Raw genomic sequence first — 22,872 nt, forward strand, 5'->3', positions numbered from 1 at the left:
GCAGCAAACACAGATCCCTACATTTAAAAAAATAAATGGTGTTGATATATGATGATTAAGTTATGAAAAAAAATAGGTGTTTGTAGTTTTGCCTAAAAAGACGTTTTCGGACCTTTTTGGATGTAATGCTCTCTAAGATGTCACCTGTAACTTCAATCATTCTGAATTTTTTTAGGAAGCAGTAGCACATAAATGCCTATGAAAGTTGAATTCTTGGTGCTGATAACCTAAACAGAATTTATGCTAAAAATCTTTGTTCAGTCCAAAATTTCATTAAAAAAATCAAGTGATGAAGTTTCTCGTAGACCCTATAGTGTTACATATCAAAGCTGGAGGTTATTAAAGGCATCTAATTCTGAAATCTCAGCTTCCTGAGACAAACGGCTGATTTATAATAAATTTCTATTATTTGGGTGCACATAATCGACCACTTCCTGTTACGCAGGCACCGTCAGGTGTACACCCATGAAACTTTACATGATGAGAGAGGACCCTTCTGAGTATCTCCAGTTTTAATTTCATGCACATCGGACAAAGCAAAGAGAAAATACAGGGCAGAATGTGCCCAATGCAATAACTAGGTGGCGCTATAGAGCTCGTCCAAGATTGTCATATCCATGGGTTCAGAATAGAAGCTTCATCATATCCATTGAATTTCAGTGAGATTGGACAAGGAATGTGCACGTGAGAGCAACTTTTGTGTGCATAGCGAGATGCCCAACTTTGCCGCTCTGTCACGACCACACCCCCGCATTGAAAGTTATGGTTTTTTGTCAGAGTAAACTTCAATGGCTTTTCAACAGGTGGACGTCATTTTCAGGTGTGTCGGCTCATCCTACTCGGAGTAGTGATGCTCCAAGTAAAACATGTCATTTCCTCTTGCCAGCAGGTGGCGCTACACTTTTTCCAGATTTTTTCACTGCAGATGTGTTCAGAGTCAGACTACAATCATGCACATCAATTTTGGATCAGATTGGATTATGCATGGCTGAGTAATGGCCATTTTTCTTTTCATGGCGTGTTTTCGAAACGACCTCCAATTTTGACGCGCCGCCATGGTCACAAACATCCATAAAAACTTAAAAGCTTTGCAATTTAACATCGGACATGTGTCTAGTTTACAAAACCAAAGTTTGGAGTCATTACTCTCAAATCTCTAGGAGGAGTTCGTTCTAGAGCGAGGCCTGCAAATGACCAAAATACAGCAAAAATGACATATTGTCATCAAAATATCAGACTTCCTGTGCGACTGACAGCTTGGTCCCAAGAGACTTTTTTGTAGGTTTCTATCCGATGAACATGCCCTGTTAAAATCAGGTTTGTACTATAAAGCATATGGAGGTGCTCGCGAAAACAAATTTTGCAGGTGGCGCTATTGAGCCATTTTTGTTTACCTATGCCGTTCTCCTATAAAATATGAAATTTTTCGCGACTCCTGATGTGTATACAAAATTTGGTGAGTTTTGGGGTATGTTAAAGGCCTCAAAAAGGCGACGGAAAAGTCGGAAGAATAATAATAATAATAATAATAATAATAATAAACCTAACAGATACAATAGGGTCCTTGCACTCCGTGCTCGGGCCCTAATAATAATAAACCTAACAGATACAATAGGGTCCTTGCACTCCGTGCTCGGGCCCTAATAAACCTAACAGATACAATAGGGTCCTTGCACTCCGTGCTCGGGCCCTAATAACTCTTACAGATACAATAGGGTCCTTGCACTCCGTGCTCGGGCCCTAATAATAATAATAAACATTCGAATTACAATAGGGTCCTTGCACTCCGTGCTCGGGCCCTAATAACTCTTACAGATACAATAGGGTCCTTGCACTCCGTGCTCGGGCCCTAATGATGGAAAATTCTTTAGTGAATTTTTGCACTCCGTGCATTTTTTTCCCTTCTTTTTATTGTTATAAAAATGAGCATATCTGCAGGCTCAAACTTAGACATATGAGAGTTCAAGACATTTAATTAATTAAGATTGAAAAAAGATTAATGGAGTAATGTGATATTTAGTTAGATAAATACGTAAATTTGAGTTGTGTAAACAATTATTGAGTTTTATAGACGTAAGAAATAAGGTTGAATAAAATTATCTAAATTATTTGTTACTAACAGAAGAAATTTATTTAAGATTATATATATATATATATATATATATATATATATATATATATATATATATATATATATATATATATATATATATATATGCGTCACAAGGAAAATGGAAACAAGATCAGAAACTTTGTTATTTTTCTCCAAGCAGAAACTCTTTTTTTGATGATGCAGCTGTGTTACTTTTTTGATGGACTTATAATCTTTATCCGCCGTCATTAAAATCTCAGACTCAGGTGTCCCGCTTTATTGTTTTTTCTCCACACGTTTCCATGGTGACTCCAGAAATCGGCGATCTATTGAGAATGTCTTTATGTAACCTGCTGTGCACGAGCATTAACCCAAGGTTACCAAGTCGAGCGTAATTACGCCAACTCATATCCGGCCTTTTGGAACCGACATACCAAAAGTAAGCAAATTCAGGCGGATTTCAGCCAGAGTTCAGATTTAAAGTCAGGCTAGTTTAAACATGCTTCCTGGAATACCCCCCAGGTTTATAAAGTTTCGTTCTGATTCTGTACTTTTATTTTGAAAAGTGTTGTTCCTGTTTCACAGCAGTTGTAGCTTGCGGCTGTGTTCATCTGCTGTCCATAAATGGCCTCAGCTGCTCCTCGTTTCTGGTTTTCTCTTCTGTATATAATCAGCTTGTTTCAGTGCTGAACTGGTCAGTTCATTGTCATGTGTGAGATTGTTGGTGTGGTTTTCTGTGTCAGACTGTGAAACTGAAAGACTTGTTGAACTGATTTAGAGAATTTACACTGAAATTGCAGATTTCTCTTCTGTGTTTTTGTTCAGTTCAAATATTTATTTCATTTAACATTTTTCCTCATTTAACTATACACTTGTCTGTGTGTTAAAGTCAATTGTTTAACTTTCAACAAATGTCTTGACCAATGTATCTGCAGGCTAGTGACATGTGGTGAGGTTAATGGCTGGTGAGGCACTGAATCCTCTGGAGTCAGATTTACAATGAAAGAACAAGATATTTCACCTTCCATCCAACAGCAGCTAACAGCTCATAAAATACACATAAGAACATATTTGTCCTACAGAGAATCTCTTATGGACATGGAGAGAACACTCTTCTGGTGTATAAATTATTCACATAGACTGTAAACAAATTAAACTCAAAACTCAAATTTGGCTATTTTGACCTCAAACTGTGGAGAATGTGTTGAGTTGACTGAAAATCTTTATTTAACACAGATCAGTGGAAGCTAATATTTACTTAATTTACCTTTTTCTATTTTATTATGATTGTGACAGGTCACTGCTGCAAGCCAAGTGTTAACCCTTGTGCTATCCTAGGCCCTTTAACATTGGGAGTTGGGTCATCTAGACCCATTAGACAGTGCTCTGAACCTTTTTTCTTCAATGATTTGTGATCTTCACTGGTGTCCATGGATTACATAGAATCTTTCCACCTTTATCCACCTTTGTCATGGTAGGGAGAACACGTCAATGTAAGGGTGGGGTCATCTAAGATAGCACAAGGGTTAAATATCTAAAACCCTTAAATCACAAACTGAACATTTATCTGAACCTTTTCAACAGCATTAAAATGCTGTAATTTTAACACTGAACTCAGTTCTGGAAAGTTTTTACTTTAAAATATCCTAAAAGTTTGATTACGTTTATTCTGTTGAAGATTTTTTTGAAAATGTTGAATTCTCTGCCAGAATATTCAAACTGTTGTGATACTGTTACTAAATACTAACACCTGGTGGACATTAAATCTAAGAACACTTTAAAAAAAATTTAAAACTCTTAATTTTCTGGGTAATTTTTACTTAATATAATGTACCCAACAAAACATGACGCATTTTAAATTTGTGTTTTTGTATTTTATATGGTATGTGTGACAAAATGAACAAGAAAAACATGAGAAGTTCCTAAAAAACATGCTCAAATCACTTGAAGATAAAATAAATAAAGGAATTTGAGAATAAAAAAAATTCCTAAAATATATTCTAATACTAGAAACTTGGTCTTTAGTCCAGCCATTCCTGGGATGTGAGACTTCCCTGGTGAAGGCACAGACTCCTTGTAGAAATTCATGTAATTAGTTTTGCTCAGGTGAAATCACCTGCCCGGTGATAGTGCTCTGTGGTTAAATCCCTACAGGCAGTGTAGTTGAAAGTCTTAACTGACTCTGATTTGATGACATGGCATATACAATAATATAGAATGAAGTCATAGATACATTGGTCTCTGACAAAGCGATCATCTGTATTGAAAAGTCTGTACTTGAAATAACCACTGGGTGTCACTTTGACACAAAATTTTGAGTGAGATTGTGAAGCAGCTAAAAGATGTTGTAGTCAAAGTCTTCTGAGTATTTTCACATTTTAGTGGTGTTTCTTCTTGAAAGGATGCTCAAACTAGAATCAATGAAAAGGGGAAAGTTTGGTTGAAATGTCTGAAGCCTCTGAATTGGAAAATGTGCTGTTTAAGTGTTTAGCTTTATTCATTAAATTAAAGCAAAGAAATGTAAATCTTAATTTTGGACTGAAAATTCATGGCTGCTTCTCAATGAATTAATACAAAATAAAACATTAAATAAATCCTTAAATGATCAAAAATTTAATTTGAAACAGACTTTAACGTTGGATAAAAACACTGGTTTCATTAAAAAAAAAACTTGGAACATTACTAACAACATAACTTAATGCAACTGCATATTTCATTTATTTTGTTGCATTTAATTCAGGACAGTCATTCTAGACACCCTCTTGTTCTCAGCCTGAATCCTCAGAGGGCCGTCTTCAAGTGATGCTCCAGAGACTCCCAGACTACTGCTTCCACATCCAGGGTCTCCTTGTCCTCCAGGAGCAGCTCCAGGTACCCCCCCCCCCCCCCCTCCCTGACAGCTATCATGTTCAGCTCCACCTCCTCAGCAGCTTGGGTGACCACCTACAAAAACAATTTATATTAACTTTACTCTTAAGTACGTGTCATTTTACAGTGTTTTTCATGGTCATTTTTATTGTTTTAGTCCATACCTCTATTGTGGTGTAATTTGTGGACTGGAAGTAACCCCCCCCCACACACACACACACCAAAGATCCACGCTTCATGTGGGTGAGCCTCATATGACCACCCGCCTCCAATGGAAAATGGCCGCCTCCCACCACAGACAGATGCTAACCTCTGCCTTGTCCTGTTCAGTGACAGAAGTTATGCACACATACTGTATTTTAGCGCTCAGTAGTACATACTTACTGTAAATGAATCCGTCTCATTGGAACATCGTACCTCCCACTCTTCACCCTCCTGATAGCAAACATTTAATGAAGACATTTAATGTGTAAAAATTCCATGTTCTGTTGAGGTAGATTGTATGCATTTTACATGACTTGTACATCTTTACCTCCAAAACCTTTGCTTAGAAAGTGAGGAAGGTTGACCTTCCACCTGGTCCACGCTCATCCTTGTCTCTCAAAATATGAATATGCAGCAGTGGGGGAGTGGGGGGGGGGGGCTGCAAATGGGCCACTCAGTCTTCTGTTTAGGACGTGTCTGAGTGCCTTTCTGAGATGAGAGGAAAAAAAATGACAAAAAAAAAGTTACCTTACATTGTTCTTAACTTTTAGAAATAATATTAAGAGACAATAAGTGTGAATTATATGAAATTAAGAATTTTTAATCATATTCCTCATTTTTCTTTCATTAAAGTGACTTACCTCCGGCTTCTGCTCAGCTTTAAAGTGCAGAGTTTCCCCACTCCTAGACTTAAATACTTGAATCCCTCACGTGATGGACACACTGTTGCTGGGCAGAGTGAAGTTCACAAATATGAACATATGTAAATATCAGTGACGGGCCGTCATTTTCACATTGGTTATATGCTCCAATCGCATTTCAGCTGTCCTGTTACCCTGCAGAGTGAAGTTATTCACCAAAATCAATGTGTCATTAATTTCTTTCAACCAGATTTTGAGTTTGTCTCAGGCTTTCTAGCAGGCTTAGGCAACGTCACCGCATTCAGACCTTCTGATTGGACAGAAGTTTCGGGAAGTCACATGCAGCCTTGTCAATTTTGACACCGAGCCACGGAGCAGTTTTTGATCTGTCTCTCAGTTAAAAACAGAGCTGACTGTAATGTATCCATGGAGGATTTAGCAGGAAAGTCTTCCACTGATCTCCTAGACTTCCTTAATCAGAAAAATGTTGAGTGAATCATGAAGCAGCTGTTCGGATTTGTGTGTTTGGCGCTGAGCGTCCCCGTGTTCACTGAGTCTGTCCAGCGGACATTTTGAGCTCTAAAGCGAATAGAAACCTACGCAGAAACTCATCTGGACAGACTGGGCTCTCAGCACTGGTCTTGACGACAGACAGAGCCTACACACTCTCAGGAGTAAAAGTGTGTCCGATGTTTAATTCCCGGAAGGCTTGGATCGAACTCTCCGGGGGCACACGGAGTGGGGGTGGCTGTCCGCTCACAAGCTACAAAACATGTATAAACCTACAGTCAGGAAACACACAAACGCCTTCATTGAAATTATGACAAATGGGACAGCGAAATCGGGACCGAAAAGGTACCTGTCCCCGAGGGAGGATAGGAGGGGCAGAACCAGACGAGTGAGCAGGAGGATTTGAGAGAGCACTCAAAGCCGCCTTTGGACAGAGCGAAGTGGAGCTAGAAAACGAACCACAAACGCTGCAGGTGAGTAAAATGTCTGCTGATGAGGGTCAAGTTCACGACAGACCAATTCAGGCGCTGGTTAAACTTTTGGAGGTACATAGCAGCCTTAGCAGAAAACGATTTATGCCATATGACAGAGCCAGATCCGCAACGATTGCTAGATAGACATCCAAACCCTCCCGTCAATGAGGGTAAACATCGTAAATCACATGTCGAAAAACCCCAAAAGCCACAACAAATTCGGCCAGAGTGAGACTTTTGTCCAGACGTGGATCGCTGTCCTTCAGAACCACAGAAAAATCCACAATCCACAAAAAGATGAACAGACGTCTAAGAGCCGCACAGCATCTTAACCAGGCTGATGTTGTTAACTTTCAGTATAGCAGCAGCCGGGGCGATAAACCTGGATTCCAGAGCAGGAGCGGTGGTTACCAGAGTCTGCAGATGCGCAGCGCCACCAGCAGCGGGATCGAGCAGAGCATGATCATGAAGACCCGCAGACATGAGCGACGAAAGCATGGAAAGAACTGAGGCAGAAGGCAGTACGGCACGCTCCACCACAGAAATCCTGGAGTTCATGGCATCCAGAGAAGCTTTAATATCCAGAAGGGAGGAGACGATGGAAGCCTCAGTCAAAGGCGTTGAAATAGTGTCACGAGAAATTCATTTTCTCCCAAATAGCCAATAACATATGTTCCACCAGCCTTCTTTTTTAGTTTTTGAATTTTACCAAAGTACACAGTTTTTGATAGAGTTACTTCGTACCAAATATGGCAAATCAAAGGATCAACCACCTTTTCTGGTAGAATGTCTCTACACTTTGAAGAATGGCTTCTTCAACATGGGGAAAGCCTTTGGAAAGATCCAATTTTGGATTTTTTTATGCTTTCTCCAGCCCTTTTTTGGGTCTTCACAGCAATCCTGCGCATAATTTCGTCCCTGATTTCGAAGCATTTCTTTCGACTTACACTGCACTGTTTTCGTGCGATAGAAATGGAAGCTTTCAATAACTTATCCCACCAGCATTAAAAAAAAAAGAAACTCAGTCTGTATTGATCTACAGTCCCATGATCTCACGTGCATTTTTGTAATTGTGGCAGAAAAAGCTGGAAGCTGCAGCTGTTTTTTCTAAAAGATGTAATAAAAGTTAAGTTAGAAGATTTAAAAACTGTTTAAAGCGTGTTCGTTGTGGTTTCAAGACGTTTAACAAAGACTCATTGTGCGCTGAGACGCTGTCACAGTAACCCAATGCATCACGAGAGATGTAGTGCGCATACGGCTGGAGATCGCTTGTCTGAGCTTCATTGTTTTGTTCACTTGTTCCACGGTCTGAGACCGGATTCTGTGGAAAACTAAACACCGCTAAAGATGAGCTTTAACTGGTATATTTGTTGGAACTGAGAGACTTTACGAGCTAAATCAGGACAAGGAAGTGAAGACTTTAATCACTTCTGATTGGTCAGACTGATTACATATGATTAAGCCTACAAGAATGATTGGAAACAGTTAAAGGGGCGGGACTTTAAAAAAAAAAAAAACAGTTGAAGCTGCGACTAAATCGCGGTACCGTCATTATTATCAAAGTGTCTTTAATAAAATAAAATAAAAAAAGAAAAAAGCATTTTATGATCTTCCATATTCCTAACTACTCAGTGTTTTATCAGGGCCTGTTTGGATGAACACAGAGCTGATATCCTGGAGATGGGAAATGCTTTTAGATCAGTTAATGAGGGCAATTACCCACGGCACACCTGACCATCTCCCACGGCACACCAGTGTGCCGTGGGAGATGGTCAGGGTACCTACATTTGTTGACTGCAGGAACAATATTTCCAGCACTGCAGTCGTTTCCAGACAGACTGTCTCAGCATCCTTCAGAGTTGACCTGCATGATCTGGCTTTAAGCGGTTTGCCTTTACAATATATCTTTAACTGAGAGTTATTTTTCTTATAAGACAACTGTTTCCTCAACTAATCTAATTGTTCCATGTCAGGTCCACTTTTGATCTCTTTTCTCAACAGACGTATCATGTCATTCTTCTTGGCAATAATTTGGTTTTTACGTTTTATGTCCTGGTTAAGGTATTTCACTTGTTGCACACTGCTTGATTTCAATTTCACCTGCAAAGACTTTACAGAATCACATTATTTGTTTTTCATGTCAGATTTAGTCTTCATTGCAAACACAAGTCTCTTTTTGATTGTTTTGCACCTAGGAGTTAAGGGGGTTCTCTGTGATGTTCTCACAGAAGTTGACTGAGTGGAGCTAGTGCATGGTTCTTCCTCAGCAGTGACCTCAGAAACAGTTTGAGGTGATGAAGTCATTACAGCTGGAGATGAGACCTCCTCAAACTGAGACATAGATGTGACAATTGAGATTCATCTGAAACTGATGGGGCCTCAGGTGAAGGCTGAGCTAAGGTGTGCAAAGGAAATACTTGGTTACACACATCCTGAAATTTCTGCTTGTCACTTTCACGACTAAAATTTGTGTATTTTCGGATTGTTTTTTTCAGCAATTTATGAATCTGAGAATTTTTCACAACATAATTAGTTCCTATGATTTTGTGTATTTCCTAGATGGTGAGGAACTGAACGCTTTTGTTGGAAGAAAATGTGTAAAACATGCCCATTCCTCAATGGTGGAGCATCTGGGATGTTGCCATACTTTGCAGTAAATTCATCTACTACCCCAGGCTTCTTTGGAGGCATCTGAAAGCGCAGAAAATATAAAATATTAATAACCAAGTGGCAGATCCAATTTGACACAAATCAAATGTGAAAATACATGAATTAAGTTAAAAAAAGTGTTTAGTCTGAAGAAATATAAAAATAGACACAGATCACCCTACCCCTTCCCCTTAAAAAAACAAGCTCAGACACCACAAAATCTCAAAATTACAATTGGAGGGGTAGGGAGAAGCCGTAGGGGGAGAATTTGGCCATAATCTTCCTAATTAAAAACTAACCTTTGTGTTGTCTGAACTGCAGTCTCTAAAGAAGAGTCTTGTCCTCTGCTCCAGGTATTTCTTCTTCTAAGCTGTGTAGAGTCAACATACCAATGGCGTATATGATCAAAAACAGTTTTACCCACCTACAGTGCATACATGAAGGGGAGAGACAAAATCTCACCTCTCTCCACAAAGACCAGCATGCACTGCAATGTGTGAAAGGGGTGGAAACTTATAAAAATGTAGAATTGGATTATTGTAGGTTAGAGGGATAATCTGGGTGAGAGCACACATGCCACCAAAGAGGAACCAGGTATTCTTGGCCACAACAATAATTTATCAATCCTAAAACCCAGCTGGCCACCGAGATATGGTTATAAAACTATAAAATACACAAGACAGTTCTAAAAAGTATAAAATGCAAAACTACTAAAAAGCAATACTAAAAGTCCAGGGGACAGCCAACAAAAGCAGCTTTGCGAGACAGCAGATCCAGGAGACGTCCTCCACCCGCCAGACTTGACCCATGATGGCCTTTCTCCATGACCAGGGAAGTCCTCTGGTCACACGCACCTGAAGGACCTGAAGGCAAACACATCTGCCAGCACCAGAAAGCGACCACGGTTGCCTAGGCCATCCCGAGGAGTGTGGCTACGCTCTTTCCATACTTGCAGGGCAGGCAGAGTTCCCCTCTGCCTCTGCGCGTATTCAGCGTCACACACTCCTCCCCGTGTCGTGTCACTTCTGGCTGGCCATCCGATGCGCTGAGACCCCTGCGTGGAAACACACAAGCGGCAGCACCAAAGGCACTCCAACATCCTGGCTGCACCCAGCTTTCTTGTGAGTTTCAACCAGTCTGCTAAGTCACGTCGGGCTACTTACAACACAGGCATGATCCCTGCCCTGCCCTGCCCTGCCCTGCCCTGCCCCTGCGTGTTGATGGCATGGCAGAACTGGCGTTCCCAGCGGTCCAATTGCCCCCAGTGCATGCACCCTCCTCACTTCATCGGTGCATCTGATGAGTGGTCTGGTGGTCCAAATGCGTCCCCTGTGCGTACAGGCCCGGTGGTTCCCGGAGTGTAAGGGCGCGCAGGTCTAAGTGCCCCTGGGGCGCGCACCCTCATGGCTGGGTGGGAACCTTCCCCCAGAGGCTGCACTTCCTTCAGCAGGCATCCCTTCCTCTGCTCTGCTCCACTCCTATATAGTCTCTCAATTAAGAGCAGGTGCTTCCAATTAAGGGGCGTGTCCACATGCAGCATGCAAGGGGTGTAAAAACACAACAAACATGCAAAAAAAAAAAAACACCCAATCATGCAGTTAGTTTGTCCCACCTGGGGGGTATTCCAGGAAGCATGTTTAAACTACCCTGACTTTGAGCCTGAACTCTGGCTGAAATCCGCCTGAACTTGCTTACTCTGGGTATGTCAGTCAGTTCCAAAAGACCGGATTTGAGTTAGCGTAATTACGCTCGACTTGGTAACCCTGGGTTAATGCTCGTGCACAGCAGGTTACATAAAGACATTCTCAATAGATCGCCGATTTCTGGAGTCACCATGGAAACGCGTGGTGAAAAAAAAGTGCTACACTTCAGTGAGACGGAGTCTGAGATTTCAATGACTGCATATGAAGATTATACGTCTATCAAAAAAGTAACACGGCTGCATCATCAAAAGAGAGAGTTTCTGCTTGTAGTAGAAGAACAGAGAAAGTAAACGCACGAGTTTCTGATCTTGTTTCCATTTTCCTTGTGACGCATATATATATATAACTTATGCAATTTTGCCAACTTAAATGAATTACTTCTATTGGTAACAAATATTTGAGTTAAATTTATTCAACCTAATTTCTTACGTCTATATAACTCAATTGTTTATACAACTCAAATGTATGTATTTATCTAACTAAATGTCATATTACTCCAATCCAATTAATATTGTTTCCATCTTAATTAATTATATTTCTTGATCTCTCATATTTCTAAGTTTGAGCCGGCAGATATGCTCATTTTTATAACAACAAAAAGGACGGGGAAAAAAAATACACGTTTCGTATAAATTCATTAAAGAATTTTCCATCCTTGTACACAGCAATCAATGGTAGGGGTGCTATATAAACTCATCATCCTCTCCCTCACTCTCACTCATGGTGCTGAGACGTAAGCATAGTAGGACAAAATAACTCGGCCAAACACAGTAAAACAGCTAAACAACTAAACACATTTGGTCAAAAAGCCACACTTAAACCCAAATCCGTCCAGACAGACAAAGGGAATGATATCCCAGAATCCCTTGCGGTGCCGATCTAACAGCAGCACCAAAGTTACACCTACTTAATTGAATTGATTTGAATGAAAGTAAAATAACTGTCTGAAAACTGCGTGTTATTTTTAAACTGACTTAACAAGAAATGATTTATCTTAACTGAAGCAAATAATTCAGTTAGATCAAAGTAAAAAAGTTTGCCCTGCCGGTTTAGCTCGTGCTGGTCTGCGGCGCCTTCCGTCCGTGAAACCCGGGTTCGACTCCAGGCTGTTCCCTGTTCCCTTCTCTACCTCTGTGCCGGTCCCAAGCCCGGTTTGAGAAGGTTGCGTCAGGAAGGGCATCCGGCGTAAAACATTGCCAAGTTTCCCATGCGACTTGTTCGCTGTGGCGACCCCTGATGGGAAAAGCCGAAAGAGAAACAACAACAGATCAAAGTAAAAAAGTTTATTTTTCCAACGCATTTGTGGTCTTATCACCCTCTCACGGTTGAAAAAGTATTATCTGAGCTTCTTCATCACTGTAAACCCGAATAAGTTCAGTGAACTCAAAACTTTTGAGGAAAGCGATTCCATAATTTTTAAGTTAACTCACATAAAAAGTATAAGTTAATTTGAACTTAAAATGTTTGAGTTGAATAAAATAAAACAATTTAATTAACTGTAAAGTATAACTTTTTATTTAATTAACTTAAAGATTCTTACTTTACTGAACTAGCATATTTTGATTGTATTGGACCTGAATACATTAGTTAATTAACTAAAAAACTTTAATATATCTCAACTCAAAATTAATCTTTTGAAGTCTAAACTAGTCTAATTTGTCTTTCTTAGTCAGGGCCATTCTTACAAAACAAAAACTGAGGCAGAATTGCAATTGCAAGTTTATTTTTAAAGTACCTTGCACAAGTACATTTGAAAAACTTGTGGTACTAGAAAATGTAGAACACTGCACAATTTGTGTAAAAAAAAAAAAAAATAAAAAAAAAAAAGTGCATCAGCCATTAAAAAATACATTGGTCTTTAAAACAAACAAATGTGCACCAATTTTTTTGTGCAACATTTTTGGTGACTATGTGCTCTGCCACACAACATTCCTTTGGCATGACTTTCTGGTTGAGTTGTATTACCCACACAGCTGGAGTATTAACTAGCACATGTCACTGGTACTATTTAGTGAATAAACCATTATCCATCATAAAGAACTTACATTCCAAACTTTGAAGAACTGTGGGTCCTTCTCACGTTTGCATTTTGGAAGCCAGTGCAGGACAGGAGTACATTTAACATCCGCAGTCTGCTCTTGCTGCACAGAGACATATACAAATTAATATGGCAAACATATTTCAAATGACTTCACCCTTGTCTGGCTCAGTTCAGTTCCTCTAGTTTTTAAATTATCTTTAAATTGTACTGTTATTTAAAAAAAAATACACTAAACATAAGATGACATTCACAGATGACATCTATAAATGCATCGGGATCAACGTTGATATTTTTTTCTCCAGTGAAGTAAACATTTACAGACATTCACAGAATTAAAAACGTTCACTGATTAATATGAACCGACCCAAGTCAGTCCCTTATTAGCTATACTAATGCATAATGTTGATTATGCCATGACTTTACACGTCACCTGTTTATCATAACGCTGCAGAAAGTTGCATAGAACCTTCCGGTTCGTGCTGCCTTCTTTCTCAACAAGATCAGCATCCGTGGCGTCTGTCTGTCCAGGTCAGAATAAAACTGTTTTCGCAGGTTGACATTTGTGATGCGATGAAACTCAACACACATCTACAAAAAAAAAAATGTTACACATTTTAAAGCTTTTTCAAGCTACTGGTAGCTTGGAAAAACCGCTGCATTTTACAATGGCCTCAATACTGACCACAATATGTAATATATATTAATATATTTTTAATACGTGTGCATTAGCTAGAATTACATATTTCAGAAGATATATTTTCATAAGAACAAACCGGTACAAAACAGTTATTTTAAAATATGACATTGTGAAACACAAATCACGTTTTAGATTATTAAGCAAACTATATGATACATTCTTTTTTAACCTGAGCCCAATTCAGGACAAAGTTAGAACTGCTACATAACTCATAACTAAGATAGCTTGAACATTTTTTATTTATAATTAATTAATTTCATTTGTCAATCAGGTCAAATGTTCTTAAAAATGTGTCTTAAAAATAGCATCCATGTTGTTAAATTACAATAAAACTTACCTCAGCTCTTACCGAAAACATACAAACGCGCCGGTTCCCTAAAGAGTCAAAGAGAACAGGTTAGCGTAAGGCAGCTAGCTTAGCCCACATTTGCATTTAAGGTTACTACGTGAAATACAAGTTGCGCGAAAATATTACAATTACCAAATCACAGAGCCTGTGGTGAAAAGTAGTATAAAAAATGCAATTCCCACTGATACATGATGTGGCTGTGGCTGCCGCTCTGCCAGAGCTAGCGGTTAGTAGCTAGTAGTAACGGTTAGCTAATCTAAATGTGCGCCAACCAACCCGGTAAACGTAAAACATTGCCCAAACAACTTCTTTTAACCACACGCAATAATTATCTGACATACTGCAAAACATACACAATTGTTTAAGAACAATAATTCGAAGATACAAACTCGTGGAGGACGTCATTAATTTACAGGACATATACTAGAAGGAACACCAAAAGACGCAAAAAAATATATAATACAGAGGCGAAAGTCATAAAATAAAAAATAAAATAATACGACTTACCTAAAAGTATGTAACTTATCAACTTGGCCTCGCTGCGGCTCGCTTCAGACTTCCGCCATCTTGAAGACTTCTGTGGCTGAGTTCACGTTCATGGACGTTATGACGTCATCACGTCTCTTTACTCATAAGTTTAGACACCAAGGTTTCATTTACTCAAAATTTTTTAGTACACTGAAGATATAACTGTGGTCAAAGTTGAATCAGCTTATAGGTTTTAAGCTGACTCGACTTGTTTGTTACTTTTGAGTTCTGTGATTATAAAACTTTTGAGCTCATTGGACTATTCGGGTTTAAAGTGATCCACTAAATCATCTTCAAATGGACACGCCATGCTGCTTCACCTCTGTAAACAAACTAACCTTCAACTAAACCTGCTCCAGACCAGGTTATGTTCAGAGCATGAGTTGCTACGGCAACTTGACATGCCCTGAAACATACCTCCGTTTCTGGAACCGAAAACTGAGGTCATCAACTTCCTTAGCCTCAAACTTACCGTGGGAGCTAGCATAACCTGCTTTCTGGAATACCCCCCTGCTCACACAGTGTCTTGCTCAGAAAGGTTCTTGGACAAACCACCAATGACATTAAAAGAAAGGTACATGTAAAAAAGCAGTAGTGTAGTTCCAAAAACACCAACCAACTATGGATCCTACTAATATTCTATTTACCTTACATTTGTTCTCTACAATGCACAAGTCAGAGTCCTGTAAATTAAAAAACAAATAAACAATATTTACTAAACAAAACATTCACTTTGTACTTCATATTATTGTCTTGCCTCACCCTCATCCTAATCTGAAGCAGATTTTCAATTGCATGTTTTAATGTGCACTGCTAGCATCTGAAAAGGCACTACTTAATTACAGTAAAATTTATTTAAAATACAGCACTGGCGACTACACAAAACCTTCCCTGGGTTATCCAAAAAACCGATAAATCAACAGAGGGGTACTAAGCTTGAAGAGGGGCGGGTCACAAAGACCCCTCTGCCTTCCCCCTCTGGCTCCTGGCTCAGCTGCTCCTCCGCTGTAGGCCAGCGCTCGTCTGTCCCGACTCGCAGGGCGTCCCTCTTTGCCACTTCACCCAGAGCTGCTTCATGCGGTGAGCGTTCCTCCTCTGCTGTCGGTCCGCCGCCTGCTCGTCTGGTGGCTTCTTCCGCTGCTGTCTGGCTCTTGTTGACCAGCCGTTCACACAACCAGGAGTTGAAGCCCCCCGCCGTTTCCTCGCTTCAGGGCTGCTCCTCTTCATGTTCCCGCTGTTCCTTAAAACCAGTCTCTTATCAGCACGCCTCCAGTGCACATCTATCTAAACCAGCAGCATGAGCTGCTGCCTTCAGTGGCCCTCCGGGTCTAACAAACAAGTAAAAACAATAAAAACAGTTCACCCCATTACAGATGTCCATAAGCACCTTTCTTGTGCCACCTTGTTTTTCCCCTGACCTGCTTAGTTTCATTTTTGTCCTTGTGTATCCGGCATATTTCAATTGTCAGTGTGTTTGGTGTTCATCTGAAATGTTGTGAAGTTTCCGGTTCCTCATTAGTTTCTTTGTTTTCTTTCCTTAACTTCATTTGTTCACAGACTTTTCTCAAAACCCAGTCTTCATTTTGAAACTGGCTTTTGGCTTTTGGAAAAATGTTGAAGTGCAATCCTGTCTCCATATGAGGGAACATAGTTGGCCAAAGCGGAATCTTCCAATAAGCAGAATGACGTCTGTATCAATCTGTAAAGCAAAAAGCAAAATAATTTGGTACACAATACTTCTACCTATCACATGTTAAGCCTAGTACTCAACCAAAGCAGATAGTGAGGTCAACAAATAAAGGAACAGAAATACATTCAGTGGTTTTGCACAATGACATGACCTGAACATTAGACTCAACATGTACCAGTTGACGTTTGAGCTACATCTGGTCCTGAATTGCAAATGTCTTTTTCATGCTCCTCATTTTAGGGATCACATGGGATTTTCTTGTAGATGTAGTTTTCATTAAATATGATTTAACGACATATTTTTAAATGACATATGATGCATAATTTATTAACATTTAGAAAATAGGACGAAATGACCCAATTGAATACATTAATTGAACACATGGTTTTCAATATGGAAACATATTTTCATTGTTACCAATTATCTTATACATCTGTAATAACTATATAACAAGATAGGGCAGAGTTTTTCTTCATGACATTTCCGTCCTTACAATGCATTTAGACAAACGCGCTTCATAGTACATGACAACAGCATTAAGTTAGTGCCTCAGAAACATGTACCTACAAAAGAGAAACATGAAAAGACTTGGATTTGGCAATCAAATATCACTATTCTAGTTCTGCAAGAGGTTTTATTTTTAATATCTACAAGCTAAAACTCTTTGAAATTTAAATTCTGCCAACCTTCTGGCTAATAGGTGTAACGAAATATTATTTTCTAAAAATAAAATACAATTCTCTCCCATTTAACTCTAATCTTAATTAATGCAAAATGAAAACACAATTAAATAAATTCTTAAATTATCTAAAGCAGGGGCGTCAAACATCCGGCCCGCCAGATGGTTCAATCCCGCCCAGTCATGAAGAGTAAAAATTATAAGCAAGTTTAAAAAAAAAAAGCAGGTTTCTAGTTCATTCCTGTGGCGACTTATGATTTTTTTTACAGAAATAACCGAAATATGCAATTCCGCCACTAGGGGAAGCAAAGGAGAAGCAAAACAGGTGAAACAGCATCTCTGCACGTGCTAAAACGTCACAGCAGAGTTTCTTGCATTGATGGACACATAAACAGCTGATGACATCGTCAGCTCTCAACACCGAAAAAAAGGATTTGTAGAACCAACACAATTAAATACAGTAAACCCTTGTTTTTCGCGGGGGTTACGTTCCAGAAAGAACCCGTGATAGGCAAAATTCGTGAAGTACAAAACCTTTATTTTTTTTAACAATTAAATACTCTATTATACATTGAAAAGAAAGAACAAACCATTTTACAGGCTCAAGCATTTGTTTCACAAATCAAAGTACTTTAAAAACGTTTTTTTTCCAACAAATAACTTATGTACTGTACTGTCAAATAATAATTTGAATCATCGATGTAAACAGAAGGCTTCAAATCGCGGAGATTAGCCCCGCCCACCGCGACCCGAGAGTAATTGAATAAAACGGGAGAAAATTTAAAATGATCATGAAAAAAATACAAAGTACAAACGGACAAATAGTGGCTCAGGTGTATTTCAATGCTCTTCAGTCTGAGAAGCTGCAGTGTTTTCTCCTTCTCAAGCCCGCGGTGCAGCTGTGTGTGTTTGTTCGGGAGAAGAACATAGTGATCAGTGGCGGTTCTTGATATGGGCGATGTGGGCGGTCGCCCAGGGCGGCATCCAGCAGGGGGCGGCATATTATCCCTTTTTTTTTTTTTACGCCTTCGGGTCTTGATTTGCCGGCGAACACAATGTGTCAACTGACAATCCGCAGTTTAACACTAACATCCCTGACAATATGTGTCGCACACAGCCCATCTCATCATCCTCTCCCCTCCTCAAACTTATGGTGCAAAAAAAAAAAAACTAAGAAAACACTATGGGATGAAATAGCTAAGAGTCAAACAACATACATCTGCCATATGACAGGGTACATATGCAAAAGAAAAACCTTTTCTCAACCCTGTTTCGACCAGAGCTAGCAGAACAGAGGATTCTGGGATACAATCCAACAAAGCAGACCCACCGTGCACGTAACCACCACTACATTTGAAGGTTCCATTTTAAATGTTACACTGCGCCCTCTGCTGCACGACACTGAAAAGTGCGCCCTTTCCACCTTTTTTTCCCACCCTCACCTAAGAGTCGGGACTCTTTGGGCGATAACAAGTCAAACAATGTAGAGGGGGGGGGGGGGGATTCACCGGCGGCTGGGTGAATAACAAACAGGTAATTGGGAGTATTTTACAGTCTAATAAATCATCCCTAGCTCAAACTACTTGTACTTTCAAATTAAACCAGTCATTACACCAAATTACATACTGCATTCAACATGAATCTATTTTAAAACCCAATTTCAATCAATCTCTCAAATAAACTATAATAATTATTGGTTTAGCCCAAGGCCAAGCTGATGCAAGCGGTAACTGGTGTCAGAAAACGCTAACTTGTTTATTTTCGTAAAAAAATGAAAAGGACAAAACCATCGGGTGCCCAATTTAGGAAAAAGAAAAAAGAAGTCCAAGAGAAACGTGAAAAGAACAAAGGTATGTATGATATAAAATATTGTTCATGTCATTATGTGTTAGTCTAAGACAACTTTTTAAACTTTGAACAGAGTTAGGCTAAAGCTATATTTTTTAGCCTCTACTTTCAAAATTTCTTGTTTAATCCAACTCTATTTGTGCACTAAATTCAGCTAATTAAATACAATTTTAATGTTCACTCATATCCAATTTTAAATAATTTCTTCACTCGTGTTGTGCTTTTATTAAAATAGCATAACACAAAATGATGACCTGCTGTCACGTTATTTATATTTTTGTAATTACATGTATTCAGTACTTTGTCTCTTATTCTCAGTATTATTTAAATTTAACTTTGTGGTGGGTTTTGTCAGAAATTGCATTAAAAATATACAGCTTTAATCCCCTCTACTTTGATATATTTGTCTAAGTAATTTGTAACAATGTTCTATTTTTCCATTCATTTTAGATGCACTTCTAAAATATTTAGAAGCACCTGCTGCAAGGCAAGATGACGAAGATGTACCACGTGCATCTACCTCCTTCTCCTCCGTCATTCAGGAGACAGACACCACTTTAGAACCCATTTTGGGACTTAAGGATGCAGAGCCGAACATTTGCACAGATGCTGAAGACCCATTTGCATCTGATTCACAACAGCAGGAAACATCAGGTTTGCAAATTATTTAAATTACTACTAGATACTAGATATGGTATATATTTTCATAGTCACAGTGTGAACATAATATCATAAAATGTATGACAATCCATACTGACTGAACAAATTCTGCAATCATTTATTCCCAATATATGTGCCTTTTTTAGGATTACAAACACCGAAAACATTCCCATCCATTACAGTGGCTTCAGTGGATGAGGAACTGCCCACAGACCCTGCTAACTGGCCCTTATCCATGACTGACAGGGATCGGACATATCTGGTTGGCAGAGGACCAAGTGAGGTGCCATCCACATTTGTTTTTCCAAGGAATGACAATGATGGAAGAAGCTGTCATCACCAGTACTTTAAAAAGACTTTAGTTAGTGGAGAAAAGATGAAAAGAACATGGTTGATGTACTCAGAAAAAAATAATAGGCTCTTCTGTTTTTGCTGCAAACTTTTTTCTAAAAAAACATTAATTTAACAAACCCTGGATTTAATGATTGGAAGCATGCCGGTTATTTGATCAACTCACACGACAACAGCCCAGATCATATCAACTGCATGAAAATTTGGAAGGAGTTAGCTGTAAGGATAAAAAAAGGAGAATCAATCGATAAGCAGGAGATGGCACTTTTGGAAGCTGAAACAAAAAGATGGAGAGAAGTACTAAAACGGTTTATTGCTATCATAAAATCTCTGGCAGTGAGAAATCTGGCTTTAAGAGGGCATACTGAGACATTATATTCTTCTTCAAATGGTAATTTTCTGAAAGAAGTGGAATTAATGGCTGAGTTTGATCCAGTTATGAAGGAGCATGTCACCCGTGTCCAAAAGGCAACCTCCAGCCACCCTAGTTACCTTGGCAAGGTGGCACAAAATGAAATCATACAGTTGATGAGCAGCCATACCATTTCAGTAATGGTGATTGACATCAAACGGTCCAGGTTTTTCTCCATAATTCTTGATTGCACACCAGACATCAGCCACACAGAGCAACTATCTGTTGTGCTCAGAGTCGTCTCACTGGAGGAAAAGCCCTGCATTAAAGAATATTTTATGGGTTTTTTGGAGGCAGAGGAATCCACAGGTGAACATCTGACAACTGCAATTTTGAAAAAACTTGAGGAATTGAGCATTTCTTTTGAGGACTGCCGAGGCCAGGCATATGACAACGGAGCAAACATGCGTGGAAAGAACAAGGGCGTACAGGCCAGGCTCCTACAGCTGAACCCAAGAGCTCTGTTTGTACCATGTGGGGCTCATACATTGAACCTTGTTGTTGCTGATGCAGCAAAAACATCTAGAGATGCCACCAACTATTTTGGCATCCTGCAAAAAATTTACAGTCTCTTTTCAGCATCCACACAGAGATGGGCCATTTTGAAAAAACATGTGAAAGTCACTTTGAAGATGTGGACTGACACATGATGGGAGAGTAAAGTGAAGAGTGTGGAACCCATGAGGTGTCAGTCAGCAGCTGTGAGAGAGGCACTTCTAGAAGTAAGGGACAACACCAAGGACCCAGTTATTAAAACTGAGGCACAGTCACTGTCAGAGGAGGTTGGATCATATAGATTCAGTATTTGCACAGTTGTCTGGTATGACATACTAAGCCATATACAGTATGTCAGCAAAATGATGCAGTCTGCAACAATGCAAGTGGACATAGCAGTTAATCTGCTACACAAGACAGAGACAGCTCTGCGCACCTACAGAGCAACTGGGTTTGTGGCGGCAGAGACATCTGCCAAGGAAATGTGTGAAGAAATGAACGTGGAGGCTGTACTTCAGGAGAAGAGGCTCAGATCCACCAAGCTTCACTTTACATATGAATCTTCTGATGAACCTCTGAGAGATGCTCTAAAAAAACTTGAGGTGGAATTTTTCAATACTGTTGTGGACTGTGCAGTATCTGCTATCCAGGAAAGATTCAAAACCTTGCAAAGTGTTGGAGACAAGTTTTGTGTACTGTCCAACTTTCAAACTCTATCAGATGAGGTTCTGAAATCACAGTGTCAGGCTCTTGGTGCCACATTACAGTACAATGGACAATCTGACCTGGATGGGGATGAGCTGATAAAAGAGTTAAAACACCTGCCCAACCTCCCAAAACAGACGATGACACAACATGACCTGCTATCTTTCCTTCACGACTCTGAACTGACAGAACTTTATCCAAATCTGTGGACAGCTCTAAGGATTTCGCTCACATTACCGGTTATTGTGGCAGAGGCAGAGAGAAGCTTTTCTAAGCTTAAGCTTATCAAAACCTTCTTAAGGTCCTCCATGGCTCAGGATCGGCTCTCTGGTTTGGCAGTGATCAGCATAAACAACACCATTGCTGAAAAACTCAATTATGATGTCTTAATTGATGACTTTGCCCGTATTAAGGCAAGACGGGCACATTTTTAGTTTTTAATAACAATCAAACCAAGTTTGTAGTGTAAGCTATAGTAAGCTTTAAGCTGCACTATTTGTACAAAGTTTTTTTATATTAAGATGGAGGTCATTTTAAACCTCGTTGTGTGATGTCACTGATGTTATCCTTGTAAGTTATTGGTACTATGGGAATTTTTTTTTATAAAAGTACTTAAAGCAGTAAGAATTTACAAGCCACTTTTTATAATTTGTATTTGTTAAATATTTAAAGAATAAAGATAACTATAGCAAGCAATTGTGCATTTCTGGGTCATAATTTGTGGGCACTGAGGGGGCGCTACTGTTGTGGCTCGCCCAGGGCGTCATTTGTACCAGAACCGCCACTGATAGTGATTGACAGTTGGTGTTGCTCTTTTTCTATGGGTTTTAGAGAAACTTGAAATTGAAAGATGATTTGCATGTACGTAATTTGGAAAGCTGATTTACGTACGTGTACATATTAAACTGCAACATTATTGACGCACAGGTAGAGAAGAAGCGGAGTGACTTTTTTAGCCAATCAGAATGCAGAACACAATGCACGATGCAAATCCTTGAAGTAGCGAAACCGTGAAAAGTAAACCGTGTTATAGCGAGGGATCACTGTAGTGGTAACCCGTTCCACCCAATTTTCTTTAGTTAATTTTGCATGTTTTCATTGTGTTTGTCCAACACAAATCCTTTCAGTTAGATATACACAATTCTTTTGAGTAGAATATGCATTTCTTAGTTGTGTTGTCTCAACAATTTTTGTCAGTTATACCAACACAATTTTTTTTGAGTTGAATATGCATTAAGTTTGCATTAATTTGTTTGTTGTCCAAAAAAAAAATCATT

At 39.3% G+C, this 22,872-nt stretch overlaps 1 long non-coding RNA gene across 1 annotated transcript; it reads right to left on the bottom strand.

The window, feature by feature from the left end:
* Nucleotides 1–4,686: 4,686 nt before the first annotated feature.
* Nucleotides 4,687–11,342, bottom strand: LOC144987149 (uncharacterized). The gene is made up of 4 exons (XR_013651027.1): nucleotides 5,806–11,342; nucleotides 5,493–5,653; nucleotides 5,345–5,395; nucleotides 4,687–5,282 (listed from the first exon to the last, which is right to left on the bottom strand). It is a non-coding gene; the product is annotated as an uncharacterized LOC144987149 (long non-coding RNA).
* Nucleotides 11,343–22,872: the final 11,530 nt, after the last annotated feature.

The sequence above is a fragment of the Oryzias latipes genome, chromosome 18 (assembly GCF_053564925.1).
Source record: "Oryzias latipes strain Hd-rR chromosome 18, Olatipes_Hd-rR_3.1".
NCBI classification, from domain to species: domain Eukaryota; kingdom Metazoa; phylum Chordata; class Actinopteri; order Beloniformes; family Adrianichthyidae; genus Oryzias; species Oryzias latipes.